Source organism: Aquarana catesbeiana, linkage group LG13, assembly GCF_042186555.1.
Source record: "Aquarana catesbeiana isolate 2022-GZ linkage group LG13, ASM4218655v1, whole genome shotgun sequence".
NCBI lineage: Eukaryota > Metazoa > Chordata > Amphibia > Anura > Ranidae > Aquarana > Aquarana catesbeiana.
In genome coordinates, this window is record NC_133336.1 from 179,200,861 (window position 1) to 179,219,606 (window position 18,746).

Sequence of the window (18,746 nt, forward strand, 5' to 3'; positions counted from 1 at the left end):
TGCACTCACATTACAGTCTTCTCTCCTCGACCCGGAACGGAAAATACCGAGCCGAGGAGAGATGACATCATTTCCTCTGCCTCTGTGTACAATACAGAGGCAGGGAAATGATTCCATTGGCAGAGAGCGATCGCGAGGGGGGGGCCACGAATGGATGGCCTCCCCCTCACCACCGATCGCCGGGGGAGATTTGCCGACCGCCGCAGGCACCGGGGGGGGGTCCGATCGGACCCCCCACCCGCGGGCAGGCAAGGACGTACATGTAAGTCCTTTTGCCTGCCCGTGCCGCTCTGTCGACGTACATCGTCGTGCGGCGGTCGGCAACTGGTTAAGAATAATAACCACTTGCCTACTGGGAAAATGTTGAAATTTTTTACATACATGTTAAAATCAGCATTTTTTGGCTAGAAATTGAATTACAACCCCCAAACATTATATATTTTCTGAAAGCAGAGGCCCTGGAGAATCAAATGGTTGCTGTTGCATTTTTTTATGTCATACGATATTTGCACAGTTGTGTATCAAATGCAAATTTTCAGACTAAAAACAGTCAAATTAATTTTTGTGCACACAAACACAACATAATGCTAAATTTTTAGTACAATAAAAGATGGTGTTGCATTGAATAAATAGATACCAAACATGTCAAGATTTAATATTGCACATTGCACATACACGTACAGTCCAAGTGCAATGAAAAAAAAACTTGTATTGAAGTAATGCAAAGACAATTCACAATAAACACAGTGAGAAGACAGCCAGTGGCGGCTGGTGAAGTTTTGGGATGGGGAGGCGGCAGACCCCGCCCCACCTTTTTGACCCCTCCCACTTCTCACAAGCCCCACCCCTTATATAATCCACCCACTCCGTCACCTCTATTCCACTAACTCCTACCCATAGTGTCAGAAGTATACAGCTCAGCATCACAGGACAGAGTATACAGCTCAGCATCACAGGAAAAAGTATTCAGCCCCAGCATCCCAGGACAGAGTATACAGCTCAGCATCACAGAACAGAGTATACAACCCCAGCATCACAGGACAGAGCATACAGCTCAGCATCACAGGACAGAGTATACAACCCCAGCATCACAGGACAGAGTATACAACCCCAGCATCACAGGACAGAATATACAACCCCAGCATCACAGGACAGAGTACATACCTCCCAACTTGAGGCTGATGTAAGCATGCGGCATGTCACACCAAAAAGTGGGTGTGCCCAGACTGTTATCAGTGGAAGGGGCTTAAGGGGCATGGTTAAACAAAACCAATCCCCCCTACAACAATCCCTCTCCCCATAATTACACAGGACCCCTTCCTCAACACTACCCCCATTGTTAGACAGAACCCCTGCCTCATACTAACCCCATCATTAAACACAGAGGTTATTTGTTTAGGGTGAAGAGGCAGGGAGGGGGGTGTTTAGGGTGGAGAGGCAGGGATGGGGAGTGTTTAGGGTGGAGAGGCAGGGTGGGGGTGTTTAGGGTGGAGAGGCAGGGTGGGGGCTTATTGTTTAGGGTGGAGAGGCAGGGAGGGGGTTATTGTTTAGGGTGGAGAAGCAGGGAGGGGGGTGTTTAGGGTGGAGAGGCAGGGAGGGGGTTATTATTTAGGGTTGAGAGGCGGGGGGGTTATTGTTTAGGATGGAGAAGCAGGGAGGGGTGTTATTGTTTAGGGTGGAGAAGTAGGGTGGGGGTTATTGTTTAGGGTGGAGAGGCAGGGAGGGGGTTATTGTTTAGGATGGAGAAGCAGGGAGGGGGTTATTGTTTAGGGTGGAGAGGAAGGGGGGTGTTTAGGGTGGAGAGGCAGGGTTTATTGTTTAGGGTGGAGAGGCGGGGGGGTTATTGTTTAGGGTGGAGAGACAGGGAGGGGGTTATTGTTTAGGGTGGAGAGGCAGGGGGGGTTATTGTTTAGGGTGGAGAGACAGGGAGGGGGTTATTGGTTAGGGTGGAGAGGCAGGGAGGGTTATTGTTTAGGATGAAGAAACAGGGAGGGGGGGATATTGTTTAGGGTGGAGAATGCAAGAAGGGGGGTTATTGTTTAGGGTGGAGAGGCAGGGAGGGGGGTTATTGTTTAGGATGGAGAAGCAGGGAGGGGGTTATTGTTTAGGGTGGAGAAGCAGGGGGGGGTTATTGATTAGGGTGGAGAGGCAGGGAGGGGGGTGTTTAGGGTAGAGATGCAGGGAGGGAGGGTGTTTAGGGTGGAGATGCAGGGAGTGGCGTGTTTAGGGTGTAGAGGCAGGGAGGGGGGTGTTTAGGGTGGAGATGCAGGGAGGGGGGTGTTTAGGGTAGAGAGGCAGGGAGGGGGTTATTGTTCAGGGTGGATAGGTGGGGGGTTATTGTTTAGGGTGGAGAAGCAGGGAGGGGGGTTATTGTTTAGGGTGGAGAGGCAGGGAGGGGGGTTATTGTTTAGGGTGGAGAGGCAGGGAGGGGGTTATTGTTTAGGGTGGAGAGGCGGGGGGTTATTGTTGAGGATGGAGAAGCAGGGAGGGGGTTACTGTTTAGGGTGGAGAGGCAGGGGGGTGTTTAGGGTCGAGAGGCAGGGTTTATTGTTTAAGGTGGAGAGGCAGGGAGGGGGGTTATTGTTTAGGGTGGAGAGACAGGGAGGGGGGTATTGTTTAGGGTGGAGAAGCAGGGAGGGGGTTATTGTTTAGGGTGGAGAGGCAGGGAGGTGGTTATTGGTTAGGGTGGAGAGGCAGGGAGGGGGTTATTATTTAGGGTGGAGAAAGCAAGGAGGGGGGTTATTGTTTAGGGTGGAGAGGCAGGAAGGTGGGTTATTGTTTAGGGTGGAGAGGCAGGGAGGGGGGTTATTGTTTAGGGTGGAGAAGCAGGGAGGGGGGTTATTGTTTAGGGTGGAGAGGCAGGGAGGGGGGTTATTGTTTAGGGTGGAGAGGCAGGGAGGGGTTATTGTTTAGGGTGGAGAAGCAGGGGGGTTATTGTTTAGGATGGAGAAGCAGGGAGGGAGGTTATTCTTTAGGGTGGAGAGACAGGGACGGGGCTATTGTTTAGGGTGGAGAGGTGGGGGGTTATTGTTTAGGGTGGAGAGGCAGGAAGTGGGGTTATTGTTTAGGATGGAGAAACAGGGAGGGGGTTATTGTTTAAGGTGAGGAGGCGGGGGGTGTTTAGGGTGGAGAGGCAGGGTTTATTGTTTAGGGTGGAGAGGCAGGGAGGGGGGTTATTGTTTAGGGTGGAGAGACAGGGAGAGGGTTATTTTTTAGGGTGGAGAAGCAGGGAGGGGGGTTATTGTTTAAGGTGGAGAGGCAGGGAGGGGGTTATTGTTTAGGGTAGAGAGGCAGGGAGGGGGGATATTGTTTAGGGTGGCGAAGCAGGGAGGGGGGTTATTGTTTAGTGTGGAGAGATATCAAAAGGAATGTAGGTTATAAAGAAGTCTGCTGTGAAACCCAGCCAAAATCCCAAACTTAAATTTTGTACATGGTTACCCCTTCGGGCGGGACTTTAAGGGCATGGACTGTGAGACATACAATATCGTAAAAAATAAGTTTTATTAAATACTATATATAAAAAACACATAAGACTCATACAAATATATATAAGAAAATCTGTGCAGAAAGAGGGGTCTCGGGTGCATAATGTTCCAGAAGGGTCATGGAAGAGTATGCACGCAGGGTATAAATGTATAACAATAGAAATGCATTCAATACTTGCTACACGTTACGGAGAAAAAACTCCTTCTTCAGGGTTATTCTGATAGGCATTTGATTCTAAGTGCAGTAATCTAAAATAAAGAAAACATATTTTCAGCAACAAATCATACTTCAGCAATGTTTCTCTGTCCACCTGATGGCGACAGATGGATTCAGACACAAAACCGAGATACATGTGTACTGCTTCATACTTACATGTCCAAAACAAACAGCCAAGGACAACGGATCAAAGGGGAGTGACCAGATGGCCAGAAAAGTGCAAGTAATTGAAACAAGAAGAGTTGAAAAAGGGACTTCCTGGTTGCTGGGGGGAGTGTGGACAGCACCCACCCGGGACCTCAATAGCAGAAGGCTAAGGAATAAAATAAATATAATGAACAAACTGACTATAATAGTCTGCAAACATGCTTAAGTATTTAAATGGTTCTTTTGATTCGCTAGAGCCAAGTGTCCTCACACATAGAGGTAGGCCTAGGGGTTAGAAATAACTTGGCCCATATTGCTATAGGTAGAGACCCTACCAAGGACCAAATATCATAGTAGAAATTATATATGTATATATGTGGAAGAGTATATCTCAGAAACTATGCTGTGTATGTATGGACGAGGACAAGCTTGGATGGATGGAATAACTACAAGAGACGTGCAGATTGAGATCCCCAGTGGCAGATGGTGAAGGATAGCATTGATGAGTGCATCAAAGGCCCATGTTGCAGACACAGTGGCCGATTACAGAGATCTGGAGCAGCCCATAGATGCACATCCCATAGGAAGCACAGTCTGTAAACAGCAAACGAAACAAAAAACAGCATCAAACACAGTAGGCAGAAAAAGAGGGGGTGTCAATGTGACAAACCCGATCTTAGCTTGCATCTATAGGCAAAGCAAAAAATTCCAAAAGTAAAAATTAAAATCTAAAATCCAAAATTCACCTGAAGTCTTGCGTAACACTGATATATTGCCTCGTCCAAGATCACAGCACTAATGTTGCACTGCTCCAGCTTGCTATTAAATAGCAGCTGGGTGCCAAGAAACCTAGCCTCCTAGACAGGTGTGGGTGATAGAAATCATCCACATCCATCATACCTGCTGTCACCGCGGTCCCCCGAGTGCGTGGCGCCACCCCCTGCCCACATCCAAGATGCGTCACGCTCCCACTGACACGCAGGCGCGGCCGCCCAGGAATCCAGCAGGCCTGAGATGGATGGAGAAGTTCGGCATCTCCTGACAACACTTCAGCGACTGCACAATGCTGGCAACCACGGTGGCGGTCACATGACCAGAGGGGGTGGGGCATGAAGGACCGAGGGAGAGCAGGAATCATCAGCCCTGGTAGTGTGCTAGAGAGATGTTTGCACACCAAGGGAACCTGGGAGGCCACATAAAAATGCCAAATGGACAGAGACCCGAAGGGACTGTCCAGAACGGCCCCTGCATGCCGGAGCTGCACGCAGCCCACTAAGCTCCCCCATTCAGAATGCAAGGGAGGAGAGAAGGAAGGGACAGGGAAGAAAGCAAAGGAAAAGAAAAGAGATGAGAAAAGGAATAGATGTATATAAACAAACCTGATCCATATTGAACAGCTGAAGTCTGGATGACACGCAAGACCAAACAGCAGACATCTAAATCGGTGTGAACAGTGACATAGAGACAATAAACAAAAAACAAAAAACAAAGGAGTGGTATATAGATAATTGTCTCCAAAACAACATGTATCTTAATACAGATAATTGAATGGTATATACATACGTAATGCATCATATATGTGAAATAGAGACATAAAGTCCGTAAAACATATAAATAAATAAAATGACTACATAATTGCAGGGAGGAAAACCAATGATGTATTGGGGGTCAAATGAAATATCAGAGGCCATATGTAGATCCGGTCATTTCTCCATTCCTCCAGAGGCAAATCCCTCAAGGAAGGGCCTGTAGTTCATGGCCTCATTGAGGCCTGGAAAGGTTGTGGCCCGGAGCAAGAAGATCCACTTGAGTTCTTTTTGTAATAGAGTTTTATAACAGTCCCCCCCCCTCTTGGACTGGGATGCACTCTATCCAAGACCAAAAATCTGATCTTAGGAAATATGCTGTTATGCAGAGAGATCGAACGTGCATCCCCAAGGGGAGATCTGGAATGCATTTCCTCATGCTCCAGATATGTTTGGACATCCTGGAGCGTAGTTCCACCTTGGTTTTCCCCACATAGAAGGAGCTGCAATCGCAGAGTAGTAAATATACTACCCCTTTGGTCTTGCAGTTGGCAAAATGCGCTGCCTTAAAGGGCCTGCCATTCAAGTGGATCCCACCTGTATAAACTGGCAAAAAGTGCAGCCCCCACAAGTATATTTACCTTTGTTTTTACAAGGATCACCTCGATTCTCGCCTCTAAACTCGCTTTGGACCAGACAGTCCCTAATTGTTGTTGCACGCTTAAAAGTAATAAGTGGTCTGGTTGGCACAAATCTGCCCAGGCTGGGGTCCATGGACAGAAGGTGCCAATATTTTTGCACAATATTGCGAATCTCATTATGTTGGTTAGAATAAAGTATTATTATTCGGGTCATGTTCACATTTTGGCCACCACTTCTAGGATTTTTGAGTATATAGGAGTTCATATCTGTTTTTTTCCAAAGATTTCTTGTAGGCCTTCTTAAGGCATGGTTTTTGAGTATCCTCTCTACAGTAGTCTATTCTGTAATTTTTTTAGCTTCAATTTGGAAGGTTTTATCGGAGCAATTTCTTCTAGTGCGTAAGTATTGACTGAAAGATATAGAAGTTATAAGTGGGCGTGGATGGAAGCTTGAGGCATGAAGTATGGAGTTTCCAACCGTCTGCTTCCTAAAGAGACGAGTCTGGATGGCACCCCCCTTCCTACGGAGGACAGTGACATTCAGAAAGGTCACCTCATCGGAATTGTAAGTCATTGTAAAGGTTAAATTGAATTGGTTCTTGTTAAACCTGGCTAGAAAAGCGGACAGCATCTCTATTGGGCCATCCCAGGTTAAACATACGTCATCGATGTATATTACCCACATCGTGATGTGGTCGGTATACATCATTAATTGGTCATCTGCCATCAAAGATCGCTCCCACTCCCCCAGGTACAGATTGGCGTACAATGGGGCACAACATGTCCCCATTGCAACACCCTGCACCTGGAGGTAGTGGGAGCCATCAAAAGAAAAAACATTATGGTTGAGGATAAAGTCTAAAGATTGGACAATGAACTCACTGTATGGCCATTCATCCTTAATTTGTTGTGACAAGATGTGGCGAATGTCAGCCAAACCTAGCGTATGCGGTATGGAACTGTAGAGCGCCTCAACGTCAATAGTCACTAACTCTGAGATGGACATGCCATCCAAAATCTTGAGAAAGCGTATCGTATCTTTCACATAAGATGGAAGGCTAATTACGAAAGGCCTGAGATGTTCGTCAATTAGCCGACTAAGTCTTTCTGAGAGCCATTTCCCGAAATGATTGGGCATCCCGGGGGATTTTTACTATCCTTGTGGATCTTGGGAAGCGCGTAGAATGTCGGGATTCTGGGATGCTCGGTGCGTATATATTTCCAAGTTGTGGCTGTTATAATGCCCCTTCTACTTGCAGTGTCTATTAAATCATAAAACTTGGCATTGAATTTATCAATCATATGGATAGGAATGAAACGGTACCAATTCTCATTCCTGAGAAGTTTCTTGCACATGGAAGTATATTGATCATTATCCATAATGACAGTTGTCCCACCTTTGTCAGATGGTTTAATCACTGAGTGATTTTTAGATCTTATAAGGCCTGTTTCTCCAAGGGGGTCAGGTTCTCCTTGGAATTGACTTTTGAGGAAAGCTTATTTAAATCTCGAGATACGAGCTTGAGGAAAGTTGCTGCATTTGGGTTGGAACTAGGTGCTGGCAACTGGTCTGACTTTTTCTTGAGCATAGATTGAGGTTTAACTGGCTTCTCATTTGATTCTGCGTCGACCTCGGCCAAAAGTTGCTCGATGTCAACGCAGTCAATGAGATCAGATTGTTTGTTTTCCTCAAGAAGATATTGTACGATATTGTATGTCTCACAGTCCATGCCTTTAAAGTCCCGCCCCGAAGGGGAAACCATGTACAAAATGTTTAGGGTGGAGAGGCAGGGGGGGATATTGTTAAGGATGGAGAAGCAGGGAGGGGGTTATTGTTTAGGGTGGAGAGGCAGGGAGGGGGGATATTGTTTAGGATGGAGAAGCAGGGAGGGGGTTGTTGTTTAGAGTAGAGAGGCAGGGGGTTGTTTGGGGTGGAGATGCAGTGAGGGGTGGTGTTTAGGGTGGAGATGCAGGGGGGGTGTTTAGGGTGGAGAGGCAGGGAGGGGGGTGTTTAGGGTGGAGGGGCAGGGAGGGGGGTGTTTAGGGTGGAGGGGCAGGGAGGGGGGTGTTTAGGGTGGAGGGGCAGGGGGGGTGTTTAGGGTGGAGATGCAGGGTGGGTGTTTAGGGTGGAGATGCAGGAGGGGTGTTAAGGGTGGAGATGCAGGGAGGGGGTGTTTAGGCTGGAGAGGCGGGGGGTGTTTAGGGTGGAAAAACACAACAGCTGCCAGTCACTGCCACGCACCACAAAACTCAGCAGCCCCACCCTCCCCCCTCCATGAAGCTCTGCAGCAGCTGAGAAAAGTGATCAGAGGTGGGGAGGCAGGCTCATGGCAGGACACAGTACCCACTGGGTGGAACAGTCACTCGTTAGCCACCTTGCAGAGGAGTCTGAGGAGGGGGAAGCATGATGCCGGGAGAGAGAGACATGCCAACAGCAAATAGAGAAGGGCAGCTGTTGCAATCCTCTGTAATCCTGCACTCACCTAGTGCTCTGGTACACTGCCAGCTCTACGCCCATCCCCTGCATCTGTTATCCGCTCCCCGCCTCACACCACAGGGTTCCGGACAGTTGCAGTCAAGTCTCCGCACTCAACAAGTTACAGTGAGCCAGCCAGGAAACTGGAAGTGACGCGGCAGTGCCGAAAAAGCACCGCCCAATTGCCTTCTGGTCCCAGCCAATAAAAAAAAAAAACAGGACAGGAGCCAAGAACAAATCACTGGACAGTGGGAGTGTTTGTGGGCGCATCGCTTGCACCCCGAACACGCCCTGAACAGGGGCAAATCAGCTTCCCAGCTTGCAATCAGCTGATTGCAAGCTGGGAAGCTTCCTATAGACTGCTGTGTGTCCGCTTTTAAAGTGACCGTTAAAAAAAAAAAAAATTTTGTCAGAAGCTTGGGGGGGGGGGGGGGGAGCGCCCGTGCACCCCCTACGGAGGGCCGCCACTGAAGACAGCCCAACCTGGAACACTCACAGGTCCAACAGTGTGCAGAGAGCAGGTTTCAGCTGAGCTGACAGAGCCTGTTAGGAGGAGCAGAAGCGGGAAGATGTCCAGAAAAGTTGCAAACTCTACACTTTCCCTTCCTGTATGGAACCTTTCCCAGCTGCTAAATCTGTCCCTAACAGATAGGGTACCTGTCCCTATGCTATCCACTCGCAAATGCATGCCAGGCCTGGGAGCCAGGGCCCTAAATAGGCTCTGCCTGACCCAAGATGGCTGTTAAACTCACCTTGGGGCAGCAGCATCCAAATGGACAGCTTCCCCAGTGACCCAGGAAACCATAGAGGAACCATGTTCCTCTTGACTTCCTCTCCAGCTGTACTGCCGCTGCCAACGAGCGCCACCTGCAGAGGAGAAAGTAGGCTGCACCTGCCCCCACTCTGTGAAGTGGCAACAAACTGTGGTACCTAAAATTGTCCATAGGTGAGGCTTTTAAAGCTTTTATACGTTATCAGTTTACAGTTGATTGTGAATTATGATCCTAGAATTATTGCTCTCTCTTCGCTGTTTGTGGCGATATCTCTCATGTGTGGGGCAATCACAGTTTACATATGCATGCCAGACATACGTGTTTGCATTTGCAGGGGGGAGTGGGGTGCTTTACATTTTTTTATTTTATTTAAAGTTATTTTTTTACACTTTAAAATTTGTTTTTCATTTTACTTTACTATCACAAAGGAGTGAACAAGTCCCCTTGTGATAGCTTTAGCCATTGACAGGTACTTTTTAGACCCCTAATGTTTCCTCTGCCCTTTAACAAGGGGGCCCCAAGACCCCCGGCCCCCCTTATGTGAATGAGTATGGGGTAAATAAAAGAGATAAGTCCATAAGATGGCATACACCTAGTTGGAATCCTTTAGGCTAGGTGCACATATGTCCAGTGCAAATTTCCCATCCGTTTCCACTGCAAATTTCCAAAGCAGCTGTTCAGCAGTTCAGCTGCGAATTACAGATATGGGTCAGATGCAAATTTTTGGAGCCAGCGGCCACCAGCATCTTTATCAATAGCTGGTTGTTAAGGAGCGGGCCAGGAAACTGGCCAATGCAACCTTAACAACCGATGACTCATCAGCTGTCAACGAGTTGGGCCCCCCAAATCCGTACCAGACCCTTATCCGAGAATGCAGCCTGGCAGGCCCCCTCCCTCCTGAATCATACCAGGCCACATTCCCTCAACATGGAGAGGGTGTTTTGGAGAAGGGAGGGCTCCGCCCCCCCACCCAAAGCACTTTATGTTGATGATGACCAGAGCTCTTCCCCACAACCCTGGTCGGTGGTTGTGGGGGCCTGCAGGCAGGGGGATTATCGGAATCCCGGCCCCCCTTATGTGAATGAGTGAGTAGGGGGTACCCTTACTCATTCACCAAAAAAAGTGTTGAAAATAAATAAAAACAGAGACAGAGCATTATATTTCATAGCCTACTCTCTTCTTCTTACTTGACTCAACTTTTATTACCTTATTTTTTTTTCTTTCAATCTTTCAAACCTTTCAATGATTATTTTAAACTGCATGCCCAGTTAATCTTTTTTTTTTTGGTAAGGAGGGGGGGTTGCTAGAATTTCTGGAGGCTTTCTAGGGGGCACTGAAATTGTTACTGGGCCCACTGTCTCCAGTTCGGCAACACTTAACAAATCGGGGCCTCCTCAATGAATCCACATACATACAATCAATTGAGCCAATGCGTTTTGGGGACCAAACTCACTCTCCCTTCATCTGGGATAAGAAATGAATTTTGACTGCGCAGGCATCATCCGGTATTGTTGTTTTCAGGCAGAAGTCGGCTTTCTTGTAAAAGCAATCCTAACAGCTAGTTAACCACTGGATTGCTTTTACAAGCAGTGAGAGGGGACAACCCCCTCCCGCCACCTTCTACGGCACTCTTGGGCTCTCCCGTCCCACAGGGAGACCTGAGTGTTCCGCTGCCTGACCGTAGAGCTGACCGGAGACTGGAACAGCACTGATTGGTATATGGTATAGGTATGGTATAGGAAATCAGACCCATGATATGTATGTGAGCCGCTCAGGCTGCTAGGAAGTGTAGTCCTGTGCCTGCTTCTGTGAGTGCTGGCTGGGAAGGAGCCCATTCATGCTCCAGATAATGACAGATAAGAGTTGAAGGTCCCAGGAGCTGCACATCAGAACAAGACCCGCTGTGTATAGACAAGTGGCAGTCTTACAAGTGGCCAGGCCACTCCCCAATGCATTTCACTCTGCCCTTACAGGAGCAGGTACAGGACTACACTTCCTAGCAGCCTGAGCGGCTCACATACATATCATGATATTATGGTGAAATTGTATAAGTAATGAAGATTTAATGGCCCAAGCGGAATTAATAGGAAGAATATTTATTGATAAAGGATACACTCATAAATTCATACATGATCAGATTGAGCAGGTAGCCAGGACAGAGAGGAACACAATGATACATATTAACAAAGAAATGACACAAGAACTACAAGAAACTCCATTACTAATTTTGGATTATAATATTATAACACAAGCAAATGGAAAAAGACATTGGCACATCTTGAAAGCTGATAAACATCTACAAAGCATATTATCTGAAAAAACAGGTTTTATTTATTGAAGAGTCCCCACCCTACGAGATAAAAGTGTCAGGAGTGTGATTGAACCACCACCAAGGAGAGAATTTAAATTCTTCACAGGAAAATACTTTTATCCATGCAAACATTGCTATGCATGTAAACATGCAAACGAACTAGGCTTGAAACAAATGAAATTTAAAGCCACAAAAACAGGACAAACCTATTCGATCAAAGACTTTATAAATTGCAACACAGAGGAAGCAGTGTATGTCTTAGTATGCACCTGTCAACTACAATATGTAAGCAGAACCAAAAAACTTTAAAAAACAGAATTAATGAACTTATACAAAATATCAGAAAAGGATACCCCAAACATAGTGTATCTAGACATTTTGCACTTGTACATAATAAAGATCCAGCTTGTTTAACATTTTGAGGTATAGAAAGGTACAATAAATCATAGAGAGGTAGCCATAAAATTAGAACACTCAGCCAGAAGGAATCAAAGTGGATATACTGTATACTTTGAAGACCCTAACCCCTGATGGCTTGAATGTAGAATATGACCTGAATTGTTTCATTAGTGATTATTAAATATTGTCCTTTCAGTTTTTTTCTCGCCTTATCATCTGTTATGACGATATGGAGCTTGTTATATCAGTAAAGAGAGAAAGGGGTTGTATTTAGTCATTATGTATCTTAAATCATGTATTTATTAGTGTATAATATATACATTTTATGTAGTTATATAGTGGGTATACATGCAATGTGTTTACAGCATGATTGAAGATTACTTACTATGTAAACCTCACATATCATTCCCGGGATGCGGAGGTCTTCCTATAGTTGTTACTGTGATATTATCTTATTTTATTAATTTGTTTTGAACTTTTTATCTGTCGCTGCATATATTGGCTGATTGAATCCATAACAAAATGAGCACTAAGTGTAGCACCCTCTACCATAGGTAGCTGCTAGCATAGGATTTTTTGCTAGGGAAACTGTCAGCACAGGTAAATTTAGGCAGGCTTATGCTTTGAGCTAGGCCTGTCTGTTTTGATCTGGGGGCAGGGAGGGTGTTAGCGTAGCAGTGGGTGTGACCACCTATGCTCTAGTTCTGAGGCGCCTCCCCTACTTCCAGGGAGAATGTTCCGGAAGAGGGGCAGGGCCTAGAACTGGAGTGGCAGGCAGCTCATGTGAGAGCCCTGACCAATCCCCAACTGGTATTGGCAGGGGGCGAGCCTCCTATATGAGCTGAGGTAACAGGCCAAAAGGGGAGTTGTCGGCTGGGAGAAGTGGAGAATGGAGTACTAGACAGCAGCAGGAGGCCATCCCCATCTGGGGGGGTGCACCGATCGCAGGAGGAGGCCCGGGAGAGCTGTGAGGGAACTTCGCCTTTACGTGGTCATTTGCAAAGTCCTTTTCATTACACGGTCATTGATAAGGAGTCCTGGATCAGAGGAGAGACTGCGGGAGTAGTGTCAAATCGATGTGGCCTTAGGGCTAGCTGGGAATAGTAGTCCATCGTTCAGAACATGCTCTTAAACTACTAGGCCTCCAGGGAGAGGTACTGCAGGCCTCTGGCCTAGTAGCAGCGAGCAACCAGAGTCAGCATGAGAAACTATTCAGAGTGGGTTCTTTTGCTTACAGAAGAAGATGTGACAAGAAATTAATATGCTACAGTATAAGTTTGTGCAGGAGGAGAGGATTTCTGGGAACATCACCCTTACACGGTCAAGGGTTATGTCTTCATCTTTACATTGTCATTAATGAGGAAGTTCTGGAAGCAATAGTCTGCAGGAGTTACGCAGAGAAGGAGCAATAGTCTGCATGGTGATGCAGGAAAAAGACTGTAGCTGTTACACATGCGCATCATTCCTTCAGGCTCAAACTATGTGCTAATCTATAAAATGTCTAAATATGATGGCAAAGTGATCTATTCTATGGGCATCCCATATACGCCTTTGCCCAACCAAGTTGTACCCCCAATAAACAAAAACAAAACACAGAAAATGGCTGTTCATTGTCTCTGCAAGTGATATATGGAAGTCTGGCAGCGGGGTGATATGGTGGATGTTTGTTACTAGTGGCAACTACACCGCTACATATGTATCTGCATTCAGGTCCTCTAGTGTATGGACTACATCTTGTTGGTTACATCAAAAATGGCCACAAAGCATACACTATAGCAGCTTAAACAACATGATTTCCTGTCCCCAGCACAAATACACCATACAAACAACCAATCTGGTTCCCCTAAAGAACATACATGGTGTGACGTAACATGTAGGGCATCTCGGAGCAGACAGCAGACCGGAAGTGATGTGAGAGGCAGATACTGCCGAGTGTTTTACTACTTTGGATGCATTTTTTTTTTTTTTATTTGTCTCCTAACGGAGAAATTTATGCATACAATAACAACATACTGTGGTCATACATGAAAAACAAAGGTATAGTACATGCTTTCACAGGTGATAAGAGGAAACATTACATATAGTCCTATGCATGTATCATATAATTGATATGGTTACATCACATGAATAAATTGTTCTATCTTACAGTGTCATGTTACTATAGTGTTTACTCATTTTATTGCCAATACTTTATTCATTGGGGGGGGGGGGGAGGGGGGGGCGGGAGAACAGAAGAGTAAACAAAGACCCCATGGGGGGGGTACAGTGGAAGGAAGAGGGGGGGAGGGCCACCTAAACCATCATCTAGTTGCTTCTGCTATCATTACGTGGTCCATTCTCCCCATATTTTTGCAAACTTCCTGGGACACTTACGATTCATATACGTTAGTTTATATAACGGGAGTGTGGAGTTCACCAGGGCCCTCCACTGGGAAACCGTGGGAGGTTCAGGTAGTTTCCATTTAATCAGGATAGACTTCCTAGCATAAAAGGAGGCATAGAATACAAATAGTCTTTTGTGCATGTTGGGTGTGATATTGTCACAAATACCTAAAAGAAGGACGATCGGATTCATCCCTATCTGCAAGTGGCTCACTGTGTTGATATTATCCACCACCTGCGACCAGAAATGTTGTATGACAGGACAGGACCACACAACATGCATAAAAGTGCCTAGTTCAGTCTTACATTTAGGGCATCTATCCGATTGTGTCGGATATATGTTGGAGAGTTTCTGCGGTGTATAGTATGCTCTATGTAGAAATTTAAGCTGGATATATCTATCCCTTGCCAAGATCATTAATGGGATGTACTGCTGGATCCCCTCTTCCCAGTCGTCCTCAGCAAGGTCAGGTATATCCCCCCTCCATTTATTATACAGTCTACCCCCTTCATCACTGCCCACACCTGCTATCGCAAAATAAAGGGAGGGGAGGGTGCGGTCAACATTTTTTGAGATCAGGAGATTCTCTACCCCATGCGATTGCACTGTGACCCCTTTTGGAAACTGTGCCTGTATTGCATGTCGCAACTGTAAATATCTGAAGAACATCCTGGAGGGGAGCTGAAAGGTATCCCTGAGTGTGTCATAAGGAATTATTCTACCCTGTGACATGACCTGTTGCACCACCTTGATTTCGTACCTAGCCCACAGTGCCGGATCAGGAACTGTCAATAAGTGATGTAGCTTGGGGTTGCCCCATAGTGGAGTGTATGGAGAGATTATCCCTGAACCTCCTATTTTACCCGACATTTGCTCCCATACTCTCACAGTCGTCCTCATAGATGTCGTAATGTCAGAGTGTGCCTTGGGGCCCCTGAATACCAAATTGCTTAGCGCCGAGTACGACCCTAATATAGCTGCTTCTAGATTAACCGCGGGATTAGATCTTGACTGGCTGAACCACCACCTGGCCGTAACCATGACCGCTGCCCAGTAGTACCATTTAAAGCAGGGAAGTGCCAGTCCACCCAACGAGAGAGGGAGCTGCAAGGTTGATTTTGCAACTCTAGGGGCCATTCCCCCCCAAACAAAAGCCATAACCACCTGATCTAGCTTCAGGAAAAAGGAGTTAGGGATGGGGACAGGAGTATTATGAAAAACGTAAAGGAATTTAGGCAGAAATGTCATCTTAAGGAGATTGATCCTTCCTACCGGGGAGAGAGGGAGTGATTTCCAGGCCTGGCATTTAATTGTCAGCTTATGTAAAATGGGATATACATTATCTATCAGGTATAGCGAGGGGTCCCTTTGTATCTCAATCCCGAGATATTTAAATTTGGATACCATAGTCAGTGGTGTTTGTGGATCGATGAGGGGGGCAGTCTGAGAAAGTGAAAAAAGGGTAGACTTAGACCAATTAATTTTGACTCCCGAAAAGGAGCCATAAGAGTCTATAATCTCAAGTGCTGCTGACAGGGATGTTGAGGCGTCTGGTAAGTATAGGAGTGTGTCATCAGCATATAATGACAGTTTCTCAGTCAGAGGACCTATTTCAATCCCTCTAACTGTGGGTGAAGATCTGAGGAGGATGGCCAAAGGCTCCAAGGCCAGCGCAAATAGCCCTGGAGAAAGTGGGCACCCCTGCCTTGTGCCCCTGCCCAAGGAGAGGGATGGGGAGAGCACCCCATTTGTTCGGATCCTTGCAGAGGGTTGTCTATAGATTAATTTAACCCAGGAAATAAATTTGGGGCCAAAGTTAAATTTGTCAAGCACTTGCCATAGGAACTCCCACTCCACCGAGTCAAAGGCCTTCTCGGCGTCCAATGAGGCCACCACACCCGGAGAGTCCACCCCACTAGCCCGTGAAATGTTGGTGTACAGACGCCGCAGATTTATGTCGGTACCTTTGCCCGGCATAAATCCCGTTTGATCACCATTCACCAGTGATAATATGACTGAATTTAGTCTAGTAGCAAGGATCTTGGTGGTGATCTTGGCATCTACATTCAAGAGCTATCTAGGGCGATATGAGGCACAGCTTGCAGGGTCCTTGTTGGGTTTAGGCAATACCACAATTATCGCCCCTGACATAGAGGGGGGAAGACATCCCTTCCCTAGCATGTTTATTAGCAGGCCATGGAAGTTAGGAACAACAAGTTCAGAGTTAGTTTTGTAAAATTCAGACGGAAGGCCATCCGGCCCAGGTGTTTTACCTGATTGGAGTGACGCTACCGCAAGCTGTACCTCTTTAATCGTGATGGGGGCCTCTAAGGTATTCCGAGCTTCTTCTCAAAGTTGTGGGAACTCTATCTTGTCCAAAAAATTACGTAAATTATCAGGAGTGTAGTCAGCTCTGGATGTATAGAGACTCTCATAAAACTTGGCAAACTGGGCATTGATATCAACAGGGTCATCATATATTATGCCGTTTTCATCCTTAATATGTGCAATATGGGGTGTAGATGAGCGTTCTCTGGCCAACCATGCCAACAGCCTACCCGTCTTTTCCCCCTGTTCAAAAATTCTCTGTGTCTGCGAGAGCAGTTGTTTCTTAGATTTCTCCACTCTCAACAAGGAGATCTCCCTGTGAAGAGACTGCATGGCCTCATACATCACAGCGTCCTTATTGGTAACATAGCTATCCTCCAACTCTGCAACTTTCCTCTCTGCCTCCTCCAGTGCCAGACCTGTGTCTTTCCTGACCCTCCCAATGGCCGTTTTATACTGCCTTTTAGTGTACGCCTTGAAGGCATCCCAGATCATCAGGGGGGTCGCAGTGTCCGCATTATGTTCCCAGTAGATCCCTAACTCCCCTTCAACAAGAGGGCCCACTCTCTCATCTGTTATCCACATACCGGACAACCTCCACATTACCGACCCGGCCGGCAAGTCAGTTTGTAACTTTAATAGAAGTGGTGCATGATCTGAAATTCCCCGGGGCAAGATCTCCACCTCCTGAATCCGCGAGAGCAGAGAGTCACTGGTATAAATCAAGTCAATTCTAGAAAAAGAAGCAAAGTGGCTGAGTGACACGTATATTGCCTTTTCGACTGATGTCTTAGTCTCCATATGTCAGTAAACCCGTAATTGTCTGCCCATTGCGAGAGTGGGGAGGTGTCCAGGAGCCCGGTACTGAGCCTATCTATAGCAGGGTTGGGGGTCATATTAACCACTTGCCGACCGCCTAACGTAGATATACGTCGGCAGAATGGCACGGGCAGGCAGAATCACGTACCTGTACGTGATCTGCCACCCGCGGGCGGGGGGTCCGATCGGACCCCCCCCCCCCCGGTGCCAGCGGCGGTCGGCATTTGACTGGGAGCGTTGGGAGGCGAGGGGGAGACCATCCAATCGTGGCCCCCCCCTCGCGATCGCTCCCAGCCAATCGGAATCCTCCCCTGCCTGTGTGTAGTTTCACACAGGCAGAGGATGTGATGTCATCTCTCCTCGGCTCGGCAGTTTCCGTTCCAGCGCCGAGGAGAGAAGACATGTAAGTGCACAACACTACACACAACACAGTAGAACATGCCAGGCATACTTTACACCCCCGATCCCCCCCCCCGATCGCCCCCCGATCCCCCCCCAATCACCCCCCCCCCGTCACAAACTGACACCAAGCAGTATTTTTTTTTTTTTTCTGATTACTGCATGGTGTCAGTTTGTGACAGTTACAGTGTTAGGGCAGTGAGTGGTAGCCCCCTTTAGGTCTAGGATACCCCCCTAACCCCCCCTAATAAAGTTTTAACCCCTTGATCATCCCCTGTCACCAGTGTCACTAAGCGATCATTTTTCTGATCGCTGTATTAGTGTCGCTGGTGACGCTAGTTAGGGAGGTAAATATTTAGGTTCGCCGTCAGCGTTTTATAGCGTCAGGGACCCCCATATACTACCTAATAAAGGTTTTAACCCCTTGATTGCCCCCTAGTTAACCCTTTCACCACTGATCACCGTATAAGTGTTACGGGTGACGCTGGTTAGTTCGTTTATTTTTTATAGTGTCAGGACACCCGCCGTTTATTACCGAATAAAGGTTTAGCCCCCTGATCGCCCAGCGGTGATATGTGTCGCCCCAGGCAGCGTCAGATTAGCGCCAGTACCGCTAACACCCACGCACGCAGCATACGCTTCCCTTAGTGGTATAGTATCTGATCGGATCAATATCTGATCCGATCAGATCTATACTAGCGTCCCCAGCAGTTTAGGGTTCCCAAAAACGCAGTGTTAGCGGGATCAGCCCAGATACCCGCTAGCACCAGCGTTTTTCCCCTCCGCCCGGCCCAGCCCAGCCCACCCAAGTGCAGTATCGATCGATCACTGTCACCTACAAA